The sequence below is a fragment of the Convolutriloba macropyga genome, chromosome 3 (assembly GCF_964194025.1).
Source record: "Convolutriloba macropyga chromosome 3, txConMacr16.3, whole genome shotgun sequence".
NCBI classification, from domain to species: domain Eukaryota; kingdom Metazoa; phylum Xenacoelomorpha; order Acoela; family Convolutidae; genus Convolutriloba; species Convolutriloba macropyga.
In genome coordinates, this window is record NC_134470.1 from 39,353,900 (window position 1) to 39,359,636 (window position 5,737).

Sequence of the window (5,737 nt, forward strand, 5' to 3'; positions counted from 1 at the left end):
AATTTTCTAGAAGCAAACCGGTATTCAAGCAAAAAAAGTCAACTTGTGTTGCAGTCTATTAGTAAATGATTTGTACACATTCTGAGGGGACACCCTCCTATGTTTGGCAAGTTTCTTAAGAGTGTTAGAGTAGTTCGTCAAATCATTTTTCATGAAATTTTTGCATATCTTATCAAAAACCAATAACTGGACCCAGAACAGAATGAGTTTCAATAACAATTATTATTTAGTTTAAAAAAATCTAGTTTGTTAGCCTTTTTGAGGAGTTTCTTGTTTGTTATGCGATGATATTTCATTAAATTTTAACCAAACGCACCGCCATAATCATTAACCTTATCTAGAATATTTTGTAGTGATTGTAGTGATTCAAGGCTACCGGCCACTTGCGTACCAATACGAGTTCAGTTTTGAAATTCAGGCATGTCGATGAGAGGAAGTATGGCCACGCCATCCATCGGCATGACTTCTGGATCACAAGGTGCTGTTCTTTCTTAAGATTTGATTACACTTTATCAATAAAAACGCCTGTCCGTGACTTAGAAGAGTTTCTTATACTCTTAAAAATTGAGGGACAAAATTCTTGCAAGTTTTTTAGAAGCAAACCGGTATTCAGCCAATAAAAGTCAACTTGTGTTGCAGTATATTTGTAAATGATTTCTACACATTCTGAGGTGACACACTCCTATGTTTGGCATGTTTCTTAAGAGTGTTAGAGTATTTCGTCAAATCATTTTTCATGAAATTTTGGCATTTCTTATCAAAAACCAATAACTAGACCCAGAACAAAATGAGCTTCAATAACATTATTATTTAGTTTCACAAAAAATCCAGTTTGCTAGCCTTTTGAGGAATTTCCGGTTTGTTATGAGATGATATTTCATTACATTTAACCAAACGCACCGCCATAATCATTAACCTTATCTAGAATATTTTGTAGTGATTGCAGTGATTCAAGGCTACCGGCCACCTGCGTACCATTACGAGTTCAACATTTAAATTCAGGCATGTCGATGAGAGGAAGTTTGGCCACGCCATACATCGGCATGACTTCTGGTTCACAATGTGCTGTTCTTTCTCGAGATTTGATTACACTTGATCAATGAATACGCCTGTCCTTGACTTAGAAGTGTTTCTGATACTCTTAAAAATTGAGGGACAAAATTCTTGCAAGTTTTTTAGAAGCAAACCGGTATTCAGCCAATAAAAGTCAACTTGTGTTGCAGTATATTTGTAAATGATTTGTACACATTCTGAGGTGACACACTCCTATGTTTGGCATGTTTCTTAAGAGTGTTAGAGTATTTCGTCAAATCATTTTTCATGAAATTTTGGCATTTCTTATCAAAAACCAATAACTAGACCCAGAACAAAATGAGCTTCAATAAAATTATTATTTAGTTTCACAAAAAATCCAGTTTGCTAGCCTTTTGAGGAATTTCCGGTTTGTTATGAGATGATATTTCATTACATTTAACCAAACGCACCGCCATAATCATTAACCTTATCTAGAATATTTTGTAGTGATTGCAGTGATCCAAGGCTACCGGCCACCTGCGTACCATTACGAGTTCAACATTGAAATTCAGGCATGTCGATGAGAGGAAGTTTGGCCACACCATACATCGGCATGACTTCTGGATCACAAGGTGCTGTTCTTTCTTAAGATTTGATTACACTTTATCAATAAAAACGCCTGTCCGTGACTTAGAAGAGTTTCTTATACTCTTGAAAATTGAGGGACAAAATTCTTGCAAGTTTTTTAGAAGCAAACCGGTATTCAGGCAATAAAAGTCAACTTGTGTTGCAGTCTATTTGTAAATGATTTGTACACATTCTGAGGTGACACACTCCTTTGTTTGGCATGTTTCTTAAGAGTGTTAGAGTATTTCGTCAAATCATTTTTCATGAAATTTTGGCATTTCTTATCAAAAACCAATAACTAGACCCAGAACAAAATGAGCTTCAATAACATTATTATTTAGTTTCACAAAAAATCCAGTTTGCTAGCCTTTTGAGGAATTTCCGGTTTGTTATGAGATGATATTTCATTACATTTAACCAAACGCACCGCCATAATCATTAACCTTATCTAGAATATTTTGTAGTGATTGCAGTGATTCAAGGCTACCGGCCACCTGCGTACCATTACGAGTTCAACATTTAAATTCAGGCATGTCGATGAGAGGAAGTTTGGCCACGCCATACATCGGCATGACTTCTGGTTTACAATGTGCTGTTCTTTCTTGAGATTTGATTACACTTGATCAATGAATACGCCTGTCCGTGACTTAGAAGTGTTTCTGATACTCTTAAAAATTGAGGGACAAAATTCTTGCAAGTTTTTTAGAAGCAAACCGGTATTCAGGCAATAAAAGTCAACTTGTGTTGCAGTCTATTTGTAAATGATTTGTACACATTCTGAGGTGACACACTCCTATGTTTGGCAAGTTTCTTTAGAGTGTTAGAGTAGTTCATCAAAACATTTTTCATGAAATTTTTGCATGTCTTACCAAAAACCAATAACTGGACCCAGAACAGAATGAGTTTCAATATCATTTTTATTTGGTTTCAAAAAAATCCAGTTTGTTAGCCTTTTGAGGAATTTCCGGTTTGTTATGAAATGATATTTCATTACATCTTAACCAAACGCACCGCCATAATCATTAACCTTATCTAGAATATTTTGTTGTGATTGTAGTGATTCAAGGCTACCGGCCACCTGCGCACCATTACGAGTTCAGTTTTGAAATTCGGGCATGTCGATAAGAGGAAGTATGGCCACGCAAAACATCAGCATGACTTCTGGATCACAATGTGCTGTTCTTTCTTAAGATTTGATTACACTTTATCAATGTAAACGCCTGTCCGTGACTTAGAAGAGTTTCGGATACTCTTAAAATTGAGGGACAAAGTTCTTGCAAGTTTTTTAGAAGCAAACCGGTATTGAGGCAATAAAAGTCAACTTGTGTTACAGTCTATTAGTAAATGATTTGTACACATTCTGAGGGGACACCCTCCTATGTTTGGCAAGTTTCTTAAGAGTGTTAGAGTAGTTCGTCAAATCATTTTTCATGAAATTTTTGCATTTCTTATCAAAAACCAATAACTGGACCCAGAACAGAATGAGTTTCAATAACAATTATTATTTAGTTTAAAAAAATCTAGTTTGTTAGCCTTTTTGAGGAGTTTCTTGTTTGTTATGCGATGATATTTCATTAAATTTTAACCAAACGCACCGCCATAATCATTAACCTTATCTAGAATATTTTGTAGTGATTGTAGTGATTCAAGGCTACCGGCCACTTGCGTACCAATACGAGTTCAGTTTTGAAATTCAGGCATGTCGATGAGAGGAAGTATGGCCACGCCATCCATCGGCATGACTTCTGGATCACAAGGTGCTGTTCTTTCTTAAGATTTGATTACACTTTATCAATAAAAACGCCTGTCCGTGACTTAGAAGAGTTTCTTATACTCTTAAAAATTGAGGGACAAAATTCTTGCAAGTTTTTTAGAAGCAAACCGGTATTCAGGCAATAAAAGTCAACTTGTGTTGCAGTCTATTTGTAAATGATTTGTACACATTCTGAGGTGACACACTCCTTTGTTTGGCATGTTTCTTAAGAGTGTTAGAGTATTTCGTCAAATCATTTTTCATGAAATTTTGGCATTTCTTATCAAAAACCAATAACTAGACCCAGAACAAAATGAGCTTCAATAACATTATTATTTAGTTTCACAAAAAATCCAGTTTGCTAGCCTTTTGAGGAATTTCCGGTTTGTTATGAGATGATATTTCATTACATTTAACCAAACGCACCGCCATAATCATTAACCTTATCTAGAATATTTTGTAGTGATTGCAGTGATTCAAGGCTACCGGCCACCTGCGTACCATTACGAGTTCAACATTTAAATTCAGGCATGTCGATGAGAGGAAGTTTGGCCACGCCATACATCGGCATGACTTCTGGTTCACAATGTGCTGTTCTTTCTCGAGATTTGATTACACTTGATCAATGAATACGCCTGTCCTTGACTTAGAAGTGTTTCTGATACTCTTAAAAATTGAGGGACAAAATTCTTGCAAGTTTTTTAGAAGCAAACCGGTATTCAGCCAATAAAAGTCAACTTGTGTTGCAGTATATTTGTAAATGATTTGTACACATTCTGAGGTGACACACTCCTATGTTTGGCATGTTTCTTAAGAGTGTTAGAGTATTTCGTCAAATCATTTTTCATGAAATTTTGGCATTTCTTATCAAAAACCAATAACTAGACCCAGAACAAAATGAGCTTCAATAAAATTATTATTTAGTTTCACAAAAAATCCAGTTTGCTAGCCTTTTGAGGAATTTCCGGTTTGTTATGAGATGATATTTCATTACATTTAACCAAACGCACCGCCATAATCATTAACCTTATCTAGAATATTTTGTAGTGATTGCAGTGATCCAAGGCTACCGGCCACCTGCGTACCATTACGAGTTCAACATTGAAATTCAGGCATGTCGATGAGAGGAAGTTTGGCCACACCATACATCGGCATGACTTCTGGTTTACAATGTGCTGTTCTTTCTTGAGATTTGATTACACTTGATCAATGAATACGCCTGTCCGTGACTTAGAAGTGTTTCTGATACTCTTAAAAATTGAGGGACAAAATTCTTGCAAGTTTTTTAGAAGCAAACCGGTATTCAGGCAATAAAAGTCAACTTGTGTTGCAGTCTATTTGTAAATGATTTGTACACATTCTGAGGTGACACACTCCTATGTTTGGCAAGTTTCTTTAGAGTGTTAGAGTAGTTCATCAAAACATTTTTCATGAAATTTTTGCATGTCTTATCAAAAACCAATAACTGGACCCAGAACAGAATGAGTTTCAATATCATTTTTATTTGGTTTCAAAAAAATCCAGTTTGTTAGCCTTTTGAGGAATTTCCGGTTTGTTATGAAATGATATTTCATTACATCTTAACCAAACGCACCGCCATAATCATTAACCTTATCTAGAATATTTTGTAGTGATTGTAGTGATTCAAGGCTACCGGCCACCTGCGCACCATTACGAGTTCAGTTTTGAAGTTCGGGCATGTCGATAAGAGGAAGTATGGCCACGCAAAACATCAGCATGACTTCTGGATCACAATGTGCTGTTCTTTCTTAAGATTTGATTACACTTTATCAATGTAAACGCCTGTCCGTGACTTAGAAGAGTTTCGGATACTCTTAAAATTGAGGGACAAAGTTCTTGCAAGTTTTTTAGAAGCAAACCGGTATTGAGGCAATAAAAGTCAACTTGTGTTACAGTCTATTTGTAAATGATTTGTACACATTCTGAGGTGACACACTCCTATGTTTGGCAAGTTTCTTTAGAGTGTTAGAGTAGTTCATCAAAACATTTTTCATGAAATTTTTGCATTTCTTATCAAAAACCAATAACTGGACCCAGAACAGAATGAGTTTCAATATCATTATTATTTGGTTTCAAAAAAATCCAGTTTGTTAGCCTTTTGAGGAATTTCCGGTTTGTTATGAGATGATATTTCATTACATCTTAACCAAACGCACCGCTATAATCATTAAACTTATCTAGAATATTTTGTAGTGATTGTAGTGATTCAAGGCTACCGGCCACCTGCGTAAAATTACGAGTCCAATTTAGAAATACGGGCTTGTCGATGAGAGGAAGTATGGCCACGCCATCCATCGGCATGACTTCTGGATCACAATGTGC